This window comes from Ischnura elegans, chromosome 11, assembly GCF_921293095.1.
Source record: "Ischnura elegans chromosome 11, ioIscEleg1.1, whole genome shotgun sequence".
NCBI classification, from domain to species: domain Eukaryota; kingdom Metazoa; phylum Arthropoda; class Insecta; order Odonata; family Coenagrionidae; genus Ischnura; species Ischnura elegans.
Genome location: NC_060256.1, coordinates 43,717,096 through 43,736,144, shown reverse-complemented (window position 1 = coordinate 43,736,144; position 19,049 = coordinate 43,717,096). Strand labels below are relative to the sequence as shown.

Here is a 19,049-nt window from a genome sequence, read left to right as displayed (position 1 = left end):
TGCCAAAATTAAAAAATGCCATCGACCGTGACAGGATTCGAACCTGCAATCTTCGGATCCGAAGTCCGACGCCTTATCCGTTAGGCCACACGGCCAGTTGGTTAAAATGGGGAATTTTGTGGATCAGCATTTTGCAGCCTTCTTGCGGATTTATTGAACTGCTATTTCAGACTTTTGGAAACAGTCTCATGAACGGTTTAGGTAAGATACTGTCTTATTCATCACTGGAGGAAAATTTTTCTAGTTGCTCGGGACTAAACGTGTTGGCCGCCATTAAATGTTCGGATAAAATATATAGTTTACCGCTTGATTCGGTGGAAATCGTTGATGTTTAATACATAATGAAAGTCGAATGCCTTCCCTGGTTGGACAGAATACATATAAATAAAAAAATAGGCTAATGAATAAAATGCAAAACCTGTGGTGATGCATGCAGTCTATGGTGGGAAAAGTTATAGGATAAAAAGCAATAAATTGAGTTTTGCTTTCTTTACAGTATCACAATATTAATCTCTTACCCGCCTTCCGTGTTTCGACAGACTATAGGATACACTGCCGAATATAGTGTTATTTCTTGGATGGGGAAGTTCATTGATGTTGCCCGAGCGTGCCTTAGGGTCGGAAGCCTTCCCTCTACTCCAGTCTCCGTTCCAAGGGTGTGGGGCTAATGACTAGGGCCCTTCTCACAGCTGTGACCCCTCGGTCATTTCTTCCTCCACGGCCAGCCCTCCTCCACCTTACCCTGCCTGCGTGGATGACAAGATGTGCGTCGTCCGGATGGTCGTAGACCCACCGGCCTACCCACAGCTGGTGGAGGCCGTTGTAATCAACCACCCCCACGGCAACCCTACCTCCGTTTGCCCTGCCTTCTTCTTAGCGTCGGCTTGGTTTTCCTTTCTTGGAGGGTGCCTGGTTTTCTGGATAAGTACGGCAGAATTTTGCCTTTATCTTAGCGTAAAAAAATTAGCAAGACTAGATGCAATTGTGTTATCAATTTAAATGAAGGGCTATAATTTCATTCATCCACAAAATTCATTTCACCGACCGTTGTTTTGACGTGCATTCATCAACGAGTAATGCAGAAAAAACATACAATTACGCGCAGGCAGTGCAAAGACCATTTTCAATTTATAGTTGCAAGTTAGGAGGAAGTCTACACTGGGGTCCGTAAAGGTTTTGACGTAAGAAGTGTAAAATTAAGCACACTAAGATTAAATTAGTCACATTATTCGTTCTTTTGTTTAGGTTCTTAATCATGATGTATGTGTATGGTGGGAAAACTATTTTTATCACATATGCAAATATTTTTTACTTTGAATCGCATCGCACAGTGAAAACAGGCCTCTTTAATCTAAAGAACAGACTAATGGATGGTTGTGCAATGTGATTTGGTAGAGAACGTTTAGGTTGATAGTGTCGCAGTCGTTATCAGGGAGTAACTAGCCGATAACGCGACTTTTCATCCCCGTGGGTGAGGAATCCAAACTTATCGCCGGTCCTCACTCGAGTATAGAGAAATGGAGTGGGGGTCAAAAGATGGGCCGCCGCGGAGGCCGCCGGAAGTGGCTGACTAGCGCGGCGACTGCGATAGCGCCCATGATGGGCCCTCTGGAGCTTCGTATCTCGCCTCCCCATAGCCGCCAGGGCATCCAGCCAGCCAGCGGCGATTCCCGGCCGGTCAGGGGTCCCCCTAGTGAGGGAACAGTAAGACCTCCTCGGGGGCGACCGCCCACGCCGGGCCGGAGTCCTATTATCTGCTGGAGACGGGGAGTGTCGCGGGAGATAGCGGCCCAGTGTCGGCGGCGACGGTCCGGGACATGCTGTCGACACACACTCTCTGGGTGTTTGTTTTGCTTTTGGCATTCGTAACCGACGCTTATTATCGCGTGGGCAGGTTTTGAGCGAAGCGGAAATGTATGTAACAGCACTCCATCGGCTTCTGCACATGGGACCATGGTTAAAATGGCACAGTCGAATATCAGGGAATGGCTGACGAGGGCGATAGCATTTCTTTTCGTGATTTTAATTGTATTTGGAGTTATGTCGGCAATAAATTGAATAATCTCAAAGGAAGAGAAAATCCTGAAGAAGATTGGAACCCTCTCTGAAGTTTTGTTTTCCTAAGCCATTCCACCTGGCAAAATCCAGCCAAGTTCACTCGGAGCGAGTTGCTTGTACAATGCGTAGTGTAACCGTAGTTGTTGTAATAGTTGTAGTGTTGTCTTCCCACCCCGTAGTTCCAGGTTCCAAACTCGGCGGATATTTTTCATATGCTGCCGGTTCGTTGATTTAATCCTTAATTGAATGCATTTCATGCGCAGAACTTCGTCGGATGGGTCGTTAAGCTATGGTCCCCTTGGCATTGTTCGTCAAGATCAAGCTAACTGCGTCGTCAGGTTTCTGCTCGAAGTTTTAGATCTATCGCAAACACGTTTTCTGTATCTACACCCAGATTCAGTTGTGAAAAAAAACTTTGAGATAAATCATACCTAAATTCCAGAGCATCAATGCCCAAAAAATAATCAATAGTACTAATAATTATGCAAATAATCATCCTTTCCCTCTTTCTTGCCCTTCCCTATGTTGGAAATTACTTAAGCTTCCGGCCATCCCCTTCGAAGACCTGCCCATCACTTTTAACCTCATCCTTATTGAAGGCAACGTCCATTCAGGCCTGTAGATTACATTAGGTAAATTGAACTTCTGCTGCGGACAGCCGCTGTAAAGTAACGGACTTTTGCGTCGAAGCCGCGTGTGGCTGGAAGTTATTGGCTCTTTGATGGGTTGGGGGAAATCGTTGAGTGATGTTAGCGAGAGTGTGAGACTGTTGGGGGAGAGAAGGAGTGTTGCGGAGGGATGCCGGCAGATGGTAGGCGCGTGCCCGCAGTCGGAGGTGGGGGCCCTCCCGTGGAGGATTGCTGTTGCATTCTGGAGGAGTTGACTGGGGGTATTGGCGTGGGGGGGGGGAGGGAGGTATTGGGGGATCCTTGTGTAGCACCTGCCATAGGCTCTGGTCTTTGGAGCAGACAGGCCTCTTCTCTCCCTCCATTACCTCCGTAACATCACTTGGACTAGCTCGGTGAATTCATGGTATACGGCTAATCGTAGATTCTAGTGATACGTTGGCTCTTCTTTGTCTCAGGAACGCTATCAAAGCAGTGAAGAATCTCTCTACTCTGACACTGTTGCTTCAGCCTAGCCCTTAGTGTTTTCATCATGGTGGCTAGTTTGCTTAATTCATAGTTTAGGGTTAATCGTAGATTCTAGTGAAAGTTTGGCGTTTCTTGAGCTCAAACACGCTATCAAACCAATGAAAAATATCTCTACTCTGTCGCTGTGGCATAGAACTCTGTGGCTAGTTTGTTTAATTCATGGTTTAGGGTCAATCGTAGATTCCAGTGAAAGGTTGGCGTGAATTGAGCTTAAGCACGCTGTCAAAACCTATGAAGAATATCTCTACTCTGGCGTTATCACCTGCAACTCTTTCAATAGTTTGATTAATTCATGGTATAGGACTAAAATTACGGTGACATTATAGTTTCTTAAGCTCAGGCACGTTATCAAAACCAATAAAGAATGTCTCTACTCTGACATTGGTGTGGAACTCTCTGACTTGTTTCATTAAATCATTGTTTCATTACCTTGCCGGCCTCGGTGGCGGCGGGGTAAAGTCCTCGCCCGCCAATCCGAAGGTCGCGGGTTCGCCTGGGTAAGTTACCTGGGTAAGTTAGGGCATGGATGTTTCTGATTGTTAAATGTTATCAACCCCGATGTAAAGGACGAGCAGTGCTGTTTTCGGTGGTGTGTGAAATAAATAAATAAAATAAATTAATTAATGGTATAGGCTAATTGTTGATTACGGTGGAAGGTTGGCGCTTCTTTGGTTCAGGTACTTCGCTATAACCAATGAAGAAAATATCTACTCTCTATGGCATGGAACTCTCTGGCTAGTTTGATAAATTCATGGTTTGTCGGTAGTCATAGCTCATAAATAGAAAAAGGCATTCGTTTGATTAAGGCACGGTAGAGTGATGGAACCAAGGAAGAATCCATAAACTCACCCTATAAATTCTCTGGAGCAGAGAAGCCTTCTACCGTCTTTCTCTCCCTACATTCGCTATCTATTTTGGCGAATTCATGTTACAGGGGTAATGTAAGATTATTGCGAGATATGGAAATCCATTTGGTCTAAGCACGTTCTTATTTCTGGTGAAGAACTCTCTATTATCTGTATACCACCTGTGTTGTTATAATATTCAATTATGATGCGCTGTCACGTCCATCTCCCTGGAGCCAATATATTTATTTCTTTCTCGTCCCGTTTGCCTCATTACCTTCACGGGGTAGGTCTAATCATAGATTATAAGTGGTGGGCGTTTCTTGTACTGAGGCAGGTTCCAGTAACGGGGAGAGAATGAAAATAGTCATCAAACGCGTTTCTAACCTTCCCTATTATACTTCTAAATACATTATTTTAATCTTCCTCCTTTCGCGAATCAATTTTCCGGTAATTATAGAAAATTTCATTTAGGTTAACTAACACACCCATGATATTTTCCTATTAAATAATCAATTTTCGTGTCTATTATTGGCTAATCTTCATATCTGTCAAAGGAAGTTCGTGAAGGTTGGGAAAATAAATATAAAATAGTAAGATACCACATTAATTACGGTTTCTTGTTGATTTCCGCTATCGAATCGAAAATTCAGTTTGGATAATCGTTGAAAAACGAATTGATCATTTGATAGATTTTAATTAGTGATAAATTAAAATTATACTTTTTGGTTTAATCCATTTTATAGGCCCATAATAAATTCATTTATTAAAATAATGCTTACGCAGATGGTACCCATGGCACAATAGAGTTAAGCATAGATTTTTAAATTGGAAACCTATTTAATTTTTTCCTGTTTTCAATGAGGATGTTGATGTAGAATTACTTTACTACTCACCATCACGTTATCGTGGTTGAGTCAATGGTCTTCTGCCATTGATTTTAAATTTGAATTGAAAATCATCATTTGTGTCACTTAGGTGACAGGCAATACCACGAGAGTAAATTTTCAGCCGCAAGATGCTGCTCCATCACTTGCGGGTTCTTTCAGCAGCGTGCGAGAAATCCGACCCCGACCGCGGACGACATTAACAAGACGATCGACGTGCGCTCCGCGTTTTTCTTCTGTTTTTCCCAGCCTCGCGCGCGCGCGACCGCGTGGGTGTGAGGTTTTGTGGCGGCGACGCGCGTGCCGCCCAGCCGTGAGTGAAGGCATCTTCCGTGGCGCTAGTGGCGTTCCATGGTGCGGAATTCCGAACGCGTATTCGTCGAGCGTTCGAAAAGGTTTGTGGGAAGGGAACCGTGGAATAGGGACGTCAGAAGGGCCGTGCAAGACTTCCGAGTTGAATATCAAGTGTGTGGCTGCTCCTGAAGAAGATGAATGGAAGGCAGTTTGATGATTCCTTTTTCTTTCTTTATACACTCATCCCCCCTCTGATTCTTCGCGGTAATGCGTCATTGTTCTCTCCAGCACTTCCTTATACACTTGATAGACCGCAAATAAATGTTTTATACAGCCCAGGACGTGTGAATTGGTAGTGGGATTGTATTGGCTTGAGGCACTCTCAAGGGCTGCTTGTCTGATGGTCTTGTGCGGTCCAACGTCGAGACTGGCTCAAGAGGCCTGGTGTACAACGTCAAGTTGAGCGCAACATCACAAGATTACATAAGGGGATTATGCAAGGGCAATGTTTCAAGAGGTGCGCGTAAATAATTTTTAATTAATACGCTCTTTAATTGAACGTATAGCATAATATTACAGTCAGTGGAAGTTTACTTTAAACAACGAAATAAAAGATTGAAAAGGCACCAATGAATCCTGTCAATTTTTCATTTTTTTAAAATATTAATTTGGAACAGACTTTTTGAATTGAAAAACTGGACCGCAAAGGTTTAACTTTGAGGTTAGTCCGCAGAATACTTGTCAATGCTCGTGAGTCATTCCTTTGGGAGTGTCAACTAGTAGACATTTTTTACTTTTCACTTTTCCCCAGTTTCGCATTTAGTATTTTATAATCAATTTCTTGATATAGGAAAATAACTTTTTCTACTTTTAGGCATATTTTGTGGGAAAAAAATCTGGCAAATGTAAGGCAAATGAAATGGTTGAGTGGTCGTTAGTATTTGAGATTTTATAGCAATATGGCTTAATATCAGGTGATTTGTTGTTAATTTTAAAAATTCGCCCTATTATTCCCCCAATCGCCTTATACGAGAATATCTGCTCAATTTTTACTTGCGCATCGAAGCCGAATAATATTATTACCTTGATTGAATCAATTCAAATGAATTGTTTCTAGCGATTAAGTTACTAAACTGTTCATACATAATGTCTAAAGGCCGTTTTCGAAATAAATTGTCTTACATAAATCGCCCCTGGATAAAGGCTTTGGTAATCCCGCCAGTTGGCATTATTAAAGATTATGGAATATATTCCATATACCAAGTAACGTAGGTGTAACTTGTTATTACCCTGTCTCAAAGTTATGTAGAAAGTTTCCTTCATTCACCGATTGTCTTTCTGGAATGTAATGTTACTGTATTGCTAAAGTGGTATCCAATTTATTTCTCAGGACGAAATCCTGTTACATCGTGTTTCCATAATGTAAGAGCTCTTGTTAAACTGCAATTAAAGAGATTCCTCACTACGCCTTCGGACTTCGGCTTTGCGGAGCATATTCATTTAAGTCTCGTCATCTCGTCTCGAATATTTTTGCACATGTAGTGTCGTTTGACGAGTTATCCGTCTCTTTTGACGCCTAATTAATCGTCTTTCGGTGCAGATAAATCGTGTCTGAGCTCTTCTCGCCCCTTGTAATGGCTCTGTTACAAATTCGCCGCCGCGGGCATTGCGGTAAAATCCTTCCGTGTATCAAAACCGGTTTCTCCAGCTTTTTTAACCTGCCCCATGCGTATCAAAACTTTTCAAAGGATGTGTTCATTATTTTACTGTTCAAATCTTGTTTCCGGAAGGTATATTGTCTTGTCATGCTTTCGCCGTATCTTCCGTCATTAGTTTATATTTAGGTGAAACTAAGCAAACTGCCACTTTATCTAAACTTTTTATGAAATATCAATGAAAAAATATCTAATAATTTTCTTGTGAGGAAAGAGTTATGAATCCTAATTTCTTTAGAAATATTAACTTGGTCAACTCTCCAATTCTTCTGAGAAGTTCTTACTGTATATGTTCTCTTCGAAAAATGAATGGATATTGTCTTCCCTTAACAAAAGTGACCAGCATGGCCACGAAACGTCGGGCAACAAACCGAAACGCGGGGAAAACCCGAAAAAACATCACCAACAGCTACAATGACGCACTAGAGCTTCAATCAGGAAACATTATTCGATTATATCGTTATAGATTAGCTCTTTTAAATTCATCGCATTGCTTCAACAGTTTGTGTGTAAATATTGAAGACAGTCAACCTACCTCACGGAAAACTGTCGGATGCATTTTTTTTTCCAAAACCGGTATCAGAATTATTTTATTCATCTTCACGTTATGAATGGAATGGTCAAGGATTCGTATTCTTGCCTTAATTGATAGCGACGCTATTCTCCGCCGTCTCGAGTTAGAGCTCGTAATCTGTGACACCTCCGCTTTTTAATGTTCTGGTATATAACGCGGCGGCAGGTGGCATGAAATCTGTGGCCGCCGGGGTCAGGAAGATGCACCCCACCACCCCTTTACTCCACCCCCGCCCTCTCGCGTGCATTTCCCTCCGCCCCCACTTGCTCTGTCACGCAAACAATCGCCTGACGCCCCGGCGCAAGTATTCGGCGGCTCGAACTCGCTGTTTCGTGCAGCCGACTACTGCAGCGACTCAACAATCACATTACCCTTGAACCAGCTCTCTAGGAATCTACATATACGAGGTAATGTGCAAGCCACCACCAAGGGCTAGTGGCTTGGGGTGATTGCACACCAGGCATGCAACAGTCATCCTTGTAAAGTCGACTTTTTCCGGAGAGAAATCGTGGAACTACATATCGTATGGTTAAAAAGGATAAACCTGAAAAACAATTATCGATTTGCAAAGATATGGTACTGCCCGCTAATCTTATTTAACAGTTCACAAGACTTGTTTCGATTGAAGAAAGATTTCTCCATTTCCCGACGAATAGACTTAGTGAAGAGTTCTCGGGATCTCCACCGGGTCAGGAATTGCATAAATGCCGACGTTTCGATGGCCGACTCGGGCATCGAAACGTCGGCAGTTATGCAGTTCCTGACCCGGTGGAGATCCCGAGAACTCTTCACTACGTGCTTCGATTGCTTTACAATCATCATCAGACACTGAGTCATCCTAGCCATTATCAGAAAAGCGCTCGCGTACCGAAAGGTGGAGCAAGGAAGATGCATTTGGAAGAAGCTTCCACATGTGATTTCCGAAGGGGCTTCCTGAAGGTGGTCCTAGTACATTCCGCAGAACCTTGTCTTATGCTGCGACTTGGCAAGCTTTTCAATCGGTTGTTCATAAATATCTACCGCGCGGCGGTTATATTAAGCGAAATTATATTAAGTCAAGTTAGAACAAAAGAGGCATGGGAGTTTACTTTTAAAAGAGAACAAAAAATGCAAATTGAACAAAGTTACATTAACCAAGTTTAACTAAATGTGAACAAACGTGGGAAAAATCTAAGGAGATACGTCCTTATTGGAAAAAAGCCCACTGCATAAATCGCCCACGCAAGAAGTAGGTAGTGAAAAAAATTCGAAAATATTCTGAGAAAGAGAATGTAAACGTGGATGTATGCAAATACAATAAAATTTCTCCCAGTAGCTGGAAAGATGAAAAGATGATGCAGCAAGAGATAATAATTGAATCTTTACTAGTGTTCCCATGAAGGTGAATGTCTCGTAGCTGTCCTTGGAGACGTTTTAGTGTCCTGAAGCCGGAGACGAGTGATGATGGTTTAAGCAGCGGTAGAGAAATTGTGTTCCACTCGTCGCGTGCAGTCAAAATGAATGATTTATTGAATGTGACTGTTCGGTGGTGAGGCATAACGAGTTTATAGACATCGATGGTCATAGACGCTGACGTACTTCGAACCAATTCATCTACGTGATAAGTTCATCGGAATGTATCGTTATTGAAATAAGTTTATCAGGAATTGTTTACCAGGGGATCGGGTTGGTGTGGGGGCTAGAGTGTTGGCTTCCCTCTCAGCGGGCCCCGGTCCAAATCCTGTCAGTGGCAGAGAATTTTCAGACTGAACAATGTGTGGAGGACATTGTAAGCGTTACACTCCGTCCGTCGGGTGGGACGTTAAGCCGTTGTCCCCTTTGCGCATTTCGTAAAGAGCAGGCTATTGCCGACGCCGGGTTTCTCTCCACACTACCTTAACTACCCTTCCTTCATGACGCAAATGACCTCAGCTGTCGGTCGCCTCCTCCAAATACCACTAACCAACTTGTTTACCATCAACTGACGACGAATTTGGTTGACATGAGGCTAACTCCTCTGGAATCCGTTTCCTTGCATAAGGTAGAACAAAGAGACTCATGCCGTTACTTCAAAAGGATGCAATGGGACACCTTTCCTTGGGCCAACGGCCGCCGTGCACAACGGAAGTGAAGTCCCTGGGGAATGCATCAGTTCCTTCCTTTGGGCGATTCTAAATTTGGGGTCTAATTTAGGGGTTGATGACCAGAGATTTTTCTTTAACCCCTCCACTTCAATTTATTTTCTAAACATCGTACTCCTATTCTCTATTTATTTTTCTGAGATTATTTTAAAATGGAATGGTAGGTAATGAAATTATATTTTATAGTTTTTAATCAATGTAAAAAAGTGATAGAGCGGTGAAATAAAAACTGATTATTTTTTCATATTGTAAAGCATCTATTTAAATACATCGAGAACACATCTATTCCTGGTCGTATAAAATCATTTTATTACTTCCAATGGATCATATTTCATTAAATGGATTTCTTCTTGTTCACTATGGATGTTTTAACATAGGTAAACTTTCAAAATATTTATATTGGTCCTCTAAATAGTGGTAATATTTTGTAAATGTGATGACGTACCACACTCGATATTGCGTGATTTGGCATCGGAATTTCACGACGAGCTAGACTCGTTAAGGTGTTAAGGACATGAAGAAATAATAATATATACATGTAAAACTCGATTCGTCGCGTAGTGCGGTACACGTAAAAATCATTTAATTAATTATACCTCTCGTACAACATGACTTCTCACACTGAAGGCTTTTCTATCCTAGATTCAGGCATTCCAAGATTACTTTCTCATTCCTATTCCTGAAGTTTTTCTACTGCAGCACGTATTTTATTTAACTTACGTATTTTGATTATAGTTGCAGCATTCATTTTGATCATCTAGCATGTAATGCTTTGTTGCCTCATGAATTTTATATCTTTTAGACGTATAGTTAAGTACCTACTGAGAATTTCCCTTTAACGACTCTGCCCATGAAAATTTCAGTCACCTCCCAAGCAAGGGCAAATTCCTTTGGATTTTCTTCCTTTCCATCTCAATTTGGTCATGCCAAATGAGCGCCATGAATTTATCCCGAAATGACTGGAGATTTTGTCGTTTTATATATCGTTTGAAACGCTGTAGTTACCATTGATTTATTGCTATGTGGATCGCCTCGACACATGTTGCGCTGTGAAGCGTATGGAATAAGACATTTAAAAAATTTGAGGCTGAGATTTGTCATTTTTACTTCAACTGGTAATGTAAAGCGGGTCTATTTTCCCTAGTTCGTCGTTGATCTATTTCATCGATTCAAAGCATAGTTATGCTTTTGGTGTCAAAAATTCGTGTAGCACTTAAAACTGCCGAAATGGATTTCCTCGTCTGTCGTCAGTTTCATGTAGTGAATTTTTAGTGGATTCTTTACTATTTTCTTAAATGTAAGGCTACTTTCTAATTGGAAAATTTATCTCGAAAATCTTCAATTTTTCCATCGGATGGATAATTATCGTATGCTCTGCTTTATTTTCTTATCTTTGTTGCTTTATGTTTGGTTGGGACACTTTTTCGTAAGTCGTGAAACGTATTTTCTCTATTAAGTCTAAGAGAAAATTAATTCCTAATGCGTGTAAGTAGGTTAAAATCATAAATCTCTCCCTATGTGGAGACATTTACCTCATTTTATAATATGTTATTCGAGGTCCATCACTGTTGACGTGGTTTAGAAAGCTTGCCTTTGGTCTTTTCGATGGTGAGAGTAAACGAAGCGTGAATATTACGAAGTTTGACTTGGAGCCGAAGAGAAAAATTAAGTCTGCATTACTCCACATCGTTGAATCTAGTGCTTTTATAGCAGGGAGGTCATATCAGTCGACCATCTCCCCATGTATGTTGCAAAATCAGTCTAAGGCCATGCAATGTTTAAAGAAAACGAAATCTGTGGAGAATGGAAAGTGGGGTGTTGGCCGTATTGCGGGAGATATCTTCTGATAATATTTATAAGCTGTCCGCCGTCTTCGCATTTTGCGAAAGCAGAGAGTAGTTTACGCAAAATTAACCATACCTTATTTCTTGTGGATACTTATCGTATTTGGTTGTTTATTGAGCTGATTTTAATAAGTGTACGTATATCGTTGTGTCAACTATAATCGCTCTTTTTATTTGGAAAAAAAATTTTCATCTAGCATCAATGAGTCTTTTTATTTTATCTTGTACATTCCTGACGATATTGAAAGTATTTATCCAGTCTATTGTACCTTTTAACGACTCATTTAATCAGGGTTAATACTCGTACTTAATTTAAATTCACTCATTTTACGGCTTTGAGATTAAAGGATTCTATTTCATTTGAAGTACTTAACTAAATAAGTATTGGTTGTTGATAATTCATAATCTTTGTGCATTACTGTGATGTATTTTTAATGTGATTATTCATACTACAGTCAGCGAATTTTTTGTTTTTCCATTTCGATTCCCAAAAAAGTCTCGTATAAACTATAATACTTAATAGTAAAGTACTTAATAGTAATCTTTTGGGTGTTTTTTTATCATAAAATTTTTATTATTGGACCATCACCTATCGTGGAAGAGTATACATGGTTTTAAAATGCAGTAATATATTCAGAGAAAACGGAATAATTTGGGAGTTAGTAAATTGTTGTCCAAGATTAATCACCCTTATAGAAAATCTCCCTGTTCATCCCTGCTCTGAACAATTTTTTTTTTCCTCAATTTCTTCCAAATTCTAAAGAAATGTGGCTTGTTCTTTCTGCCCATTGAAGCAGATGATTATGAAGTGTTTGCGCAAATTCTGCCTCCTCTCCTCCCCCACACCCCTCGGAAACTCAGTGGCGTGATAAATTCGCTCGTAATTTAATGAGAGCCTTATCCTCCTGGCATTCGGCCTTCAAGGCTGGCGGTTCCCCCGAATTTATCTGCAAGAGCCCGTTTTCGACAATGGGAGGAGGAAAAGGCGATATTAAGACGCTATTGAAGTGGGAGTTGACGCCACCGACCTTAAAAAAGCATAATGTTGGCACACAGCGGTCGTGGGCGGAGGGAAAGAGGGTTTTTTTGATGACCGTGGTCCTTCTACGAAATATATATTGAGAGCGCGACGTTTTAAGGTCGAAGACATTGTTATTTGAAGGTGAAAGACGTTGACTAGTGTGATGGATCTGTGGAGGTCAGTCCCTTACCTTTTTACCTCCTAACGGCGGACCGCGGAGCGGAGCGTAGTAATTATTATCATTATAGGTGATTATCCGTGTTATAAAACGGCGTTGAGGTTCTCAGGAAAGTATATCATGGTTTTTGGTGATCTAAGAGTATCCAAGAAATGACCTTTATTCTTCTTCCCCTTGCACAGACATGGAAAATATCTACAAGTATTTTATCAGCCTCAGTTTTCCACTTCCAAAGCACAATCTATGGTGATGGTTCTACTGAGGTCAGTCTTTGTAACTCCTAAAGGTGCATTACGGGATGAATCATCGTAATTATTATCATTATGAGCGATTATCCTAGTAGTAAAACGGTCTGGAGGTTCTCAGAAAAGTATATCATGGCTTTTGGTGATCTAAGAATATCCAGGAAAGGACCTTTGTTCTTCATTATATGGGCTATAACCCGTAATACTTCTTACCTCGTGTACAGACATAGGAAATATATGCAAGTGTGTTCTCAGCCCTAGTTTCCCTCATTTAAAGCACTAGTCTGTAGTGATGGAATACTTATTACTTTCGCTTTTCATTGTAGACTGTTCTGTATGTTTACCTTCTACTTAAATTTTATCGTCATTCAAATATAAAGGTGGTTCTGCTTTATTTAGTACCATTCTATTTTAATATCATTCAATTAGAACTATTTTTCTCCGTGATCATATTGATTATTGCTTATAGAACTCATGCGGGGCCCTTCTTCCCTTCCACCTGTCCTTCTACGATTGTTTTCATGAGGCCATCATTCCTCATAATATTGCCAACTGAGAGGAGTCTACTGAAAACCTAATTGGAAAAGACGAAGAAGAAAGTCTTCTCCTTAAGGGTTTTAACCCTCATGGTGCCAGCGGGCCGATCCATCAAATGTGCGAATAATGCCTAGGGCCGATCTATCGACCGGGCTTTTTTTACACTAACGCTTTTATTTATTGAGTTTCATGTAACTTTGGTAACTATTTTTAGAATCTGACATGCTCTAACATACCCGTAAGTTTTGGGAGGAACGAAAATGAAAAGGAGACTTCGTTGCTTTCCACAGATTTATTTCGTCCGTACGACATGGTTCGACCATAGAGGTCATTATCAAGTACAAAAATTTCGAAAGAATAGTATATATGTTTGCTTAAAAATACGAAATTTTTGTACTTGATAATGAGTACTTGACTCGTATTTTTAAGCAAACATATATACTTTTCTTTCGAAATTTTTGTACTTGATAATGACCTCCATGGTCGAAACGTGTCGTACGGACGAAATGAATCTGTGGAAAGCAACGAAGTCTCCTTTTCATTTTCGTGTATTAGTTTCCACAAAGTTGAGCCGAAAACCATTGAATGTATTTTGGGAGGAAAAAAAATAGTTTCTGAAAATGCGTTTTAGTCTTTATGTAAATTTTTGAGCGTAAGCCTACAAATCAGCAATAAAAAGCCCTGGCATTCTTCAGCATACCGGGAATAATAGGCTGGCAGTAAAAGGGTTAATAGACTCCTCTTTTTCCCTATCTTCTCAGCACTTCTTCCTTGCATGCTCGGTCGATCCATTTTATCTTCATCATTCTTCGGTCGCACTAAAGTTCGAATGCTTCCTGACTTGACTTCTCTGCTGTTGCCAATATTCAAGCTTAGCTCCCATTGATAAGAATGCTCCGTACGATCGATCAATATGTAATCTTATTCGATGCCAGTTGGAAACTATAGAGAAGAATTAGAGCTAATATCTTGTATGATGTTCGGCACGATATGGTAGAAGTTCTTAGTATTATTAAAATAAAACATAGCAATATTTCCACTGAGTTTTAATATTACACAACGCGTTTCGTCGTTACAAACAACTGATACTTGTTAATGAACACACTCGATAATGTTATTTGTAACGACGAAACGCGTTGTGTAATAATAAAACTCAGTGGAAATATTGCAATGTCTTGTTTTAATAAAATTAGAGCTAAGATGATACGGGAGTAAAAAAAATCTTCGATGGAGGGAAGAGGACGGTTACGTACGCGTGCAACGAAGTGATCGACGCGTGCTCAAACTCTTTTGAAAAGGCACGCGCTGGCGCACGCAGGGAATGAAGATCGGTTGGGGGAATTAACGTGAGTCCATGGATGGCAGGTGTTGCTCAGAAAGTAGAAGAGAGTTCGACTCGAAAGGGGATGATTTCAGGCACCAGCGGTGAACTCCCGCCGTTGTTTAATATCCCTTTTCAGACGACAAGAGAGCCCAGGTTTAAATTTTATCCCACCATTTGTGTAGCAATAAATAAAGGGTATTTCTGGAGGAATCTGCAATACTTTAGGTGGCACCAAATGACATAATGCTAAATGATAGTTTCAGGTGTCACTTGGTGGAACTTTGAAATTATCAAGTATAATTTTAAAATCTGAATAGCCCACGTAAAACTTATTTCTTCACTTACGCTTAAAGGGTTAATAGTCTCCTCTTTTTTCCTATATTCTCAGCACTTCCTCCTTGCTTGCTGGGTCGATCCATTTTATCTTCATCATTCTTCGGTCGCACCACAACTTCATGGTTACGACGTCAGGGAGTCATCAAAGGTGCATTATATAGACGACGAGCTTTTTTGTAATTATAAGTGAACATTTTCCTGTATTACACAAGGTGTACACACTATAGTTCAGGTAGTGGTAAAGGAGACAATTTTAAGCATTTTTCTCAATAAACATGGGTTCGCAACACTTTAGTTACTGAGCCATGGCAACGTAAACATTTATTTTCGATGCACTTTGCAGTTACCATGAAAACGGTTTTTCTTGGGTATCCAGCCTTTTCGACATTTTATTTAATACTCCAGATTTTTTAGGAAATGAAATAATTAAGGTTGGACTAAAATGTGCAATTATAATTGCCTGAAAAAATGAATCTCAAAATTGGTGAGATTGCGCATTCTTATTCTTGGTATTCGCTCAAAGCTATCGTTTAATTAAGCTCAAAGATTAAAGCTCACTAGCGACTAGAGCGCCACTATTTACGGCGACCGGTGGGAATTAATGGAGTCGCGGTAGTTGAGAATCCTGTAAACAGTAATTTTGATCTACGTGAATTGCCATGGAAAAAAATTCTGGTTGACCGGGAATCGAACCGCGGACCTTTGGCTTTCCGTGGATTGCTTGGCATTGGTAAATCAGGAACCTGGATAGCTTAGTCGTCTGCGCTGGTCCAAAGCCAAAGGTCCGTGAGTCGATTACCAGTCCAGGGGAATTTTTTTCTCATGGCGATTGATGTATATACATCTCCACCGTTCAGGCGGCAGGCTATGAAATAATACATGTTTATGATCGCAATCACGAATATTACAAAAGAGAATCCTCAAGTCGGCCTCTAAATGCTTTGTCACCCACCGCACATTTATAAGAGTTAACAAAAGTCGCCACTCGCGTCGCTGACGGACAAATTTATCCGATTTTCACGGATAAAATGGTATAATCAGCGGTTTTAACCGATATTCATATACGTAATCATAAGATCTATCAAATGCATAACTCTTCAATGCTATTACACGCATTTGCAAAGACAATAGTGCAAAATATTGTAAATCGCGTGGATCGCGTTGCACGCATCACCGCTCAGACATTTTTTAAAGCCTATTAAAATGCGACCGAAGCGGCAACAGAAATCAACTTTCTATGGGATGGAATAGGGCCTCCTATATGAATTCCTCTTGGTCGCGATGTTCGTGGTGATCTCTCGGAGAAATGGCTGCCTTCACGACGAATGCTTCGGACACGAATATTAAAAAAGAGGATCCTCAAGTCGGCCCCTAAACATGTTGTCAACTACCGCGCATTCAAATGTGTTTACAAAAGTCGCCACTCCTGTCGCCGACGGACAAATTGATTCGAGTTTCACGAGTAAATTAAGTATAATTATGGGCGTTAACGGAACTTTATAGCGCATAATGATATGATCTATCAAATTCATAATTTTCAATGCTATTCCTCGCAATAACAAACGTTTTAATGCAAAATATTGGAAAAAATTGGATCGCGTATGTACTCATCACCGCGCCGCGGGCATTTTTGAAAACCGATTAAAAAGCGACGGAATTGGCAAAATAAATCAGCCTTCTGTGGGATGGAATTGGGCCTCCTCTATGCAATCCCCTTGGCATCAGAGGTCTTACTTGTTTCAACAGGACGACATGAGGTGAGACCTTTCAAATGCCCGCTATTTTCCCCTCGGCCTGCCTCGAGAGAGAGTCCCCACCGCCCAATGGTGCGCGGTTCACGCATGACTTCGGACAGACCGTTGGGAACTCGAGTCTCCCCACCTTATGGACAACCTTCCGTGGTGTCAGAGGAGGGAGGGGGCACTTCAGTGTGTGTGTGGGGAGTCGTTTGATCCAGTGCGCTTCATATGCAGCGGCGCGGCAGACGAGAGGAGGGTGGGTAGGAGGAATGGGGGTGGGGTAACGGACTTCAGCATATGAGGGAATGGGGTGAGGTGTTTTGGCGCCTCGGCGAAGTCAAGCCAGCCACCTGTTGAGGGCGAAACCCTGCCGCCGCGTGAGCAGGTGCGCGGCTATGCCGGGGGAAGCCGGTGCGGTTTGGCCGAGGGGAGAGAGAAAGAGAAATTTTCGGTGCTGGTGCTTTCGCGGGGATATGTACGATATTCATAATTTTTCAGCAGAACCCTGGTACCATGGACGAATATGTGAGTGCAGTAGCTGGTGGCCTTTAACCCTAGTTATAACCCAATGTTGCTTCTAAGCAACATCAAAAATGCATTCATTTTCAGCTCTATTTAGGAAATATCAAAACGACGCATTATTTTTGGTGTAAATTTTAATGACGAAATATTTAGCTTTCTCGATAATTATGAATGAGTGCAAAATTTTCAAGTTTTCAAAACGAAAAACCTTGAAATTTGATTTCTCTCAGAAGCAGCTCTGGGTTAGAAAGGGTTAACCTTTGAGCTTAATTAAACGAAAGCTTGATGATCGGGTTGGTGTGGTGGCTAGAGTGATTTGGCTTCCCACCCCGTGGGCTCGGGTTCAAAACCCGGCGGTGGTAGAGAATTTACAGAGACTGCCGGATCCCTGCTTGAATGTTGTGTGGAGGGCATTTCAAGATCAACACTCCGCCCGTCGCATGGGACGATTAGCCGTGATCCCCTTGGGGCCTTTCGTTAAGAGCAGGGTAATGCCGACGCCGGGTTTCTCTCCACCCTTAATTCAAGGCGCAAATGACCTTAGTTCCCGGTCGCCTCCTCCAAAATACCATATCATACGAAAGCTTTGAGTATGTACCAACCATACGATTGCGCATTCTCATCCACTTTTAGATTAATTGTGCCAGACAATTGTAATTGTACACTTTCGTTCATTGTGCTAGGCACCATGCTATAGACCCTATTCCATTTCATATAAGGTTGATTTGAGTAGCCACTTTGGGCGAATTTTAACTGATTTATTATATGACCGCAATGCGACGCTGGGTGCGGGGATATCAATTATTTCCACACATTTGTAATATAGTTTTTCCACTCACAATGAATAACATTGAAAAGTTATGGATATGGAAAATGACATCATTGTGTACATAAATTTCGGGTAACAGCCCTATTTATTCAGTGTTTTATACGTGAAATATGTAATAATATTTATTCTTCCATACAGGTTACGCGTTCATGTAGGTAAAAATTGCCATTGGGGGTAGTAAGGTAGCGTGTAAGCACTAAACCTATAATTATGCTAACTTCAAAATTCTTCAAGCGGGAAATGGAAAAAAAACATCGAACCACGAATACTCCTTAACTAAAGAAAAAATTTATAGGAGTTTTGCGTGAAATTAAATTCAGAGCTATAGTGACTGTAAAATTGATTGCAACAACATACAATGTACGAGACATGTTAGTGAAGCATAAAATACGCATAATAAAGACCCTATAAAATAACTTTTCAATGTCATCTGAATTAATTATCCTTTTTTTATCAACCATATGTATTTACCTAAACGACTAGTTTATTTATTATTACTAAAATCAAATGCTTTGTAGATCTTATAATACAATTAGTATTCTTTAGCAGTGTAAGTATGAAATGGAGAACTACATTTTAATGGCTGTTATATTCACTGTGGAAATCTTATAAATATATCTACAATTCCGAAAAATATGTTCTGTAAATATGAATGACATACTTGGTTTTACAAACTTGGGGAAAATACGAAATTTCGCTTGGTCCGTGAAGTCACGATGGTGAAGCCTCTTTAACTTTTTTTAACCCAGTGTTGCTTCTGTGTAACATGAAGAAACGTCATTAAGAATGTATGCACTGAGGAAAACACTTGAATGAAATAAGAAATA

At 40.8% G+C, this 19,049-nt stretch overlaps 1 protein-coding gene and 1 non-coding gene across 7 annotated transcripts in view; one reads left to right on the top strand and one right to left on the bottom strand.

Moving 5' to 3' along the window:
• Nucleotides 1-19,049, top strand: part of LOC124167546 (ETS-like protein pointed) — a 592,213-nt gene that overhangs the window by 423,913 nt on the left and 149,251 nt on the right. The window lies entirely within an intron of this gene.
• Trnar-ucg lies at nt 23-95 on the bottom strand. The gene has a single exon. It is a non-coding gene; the product is annotated as a tRNA-Arg (tRNA).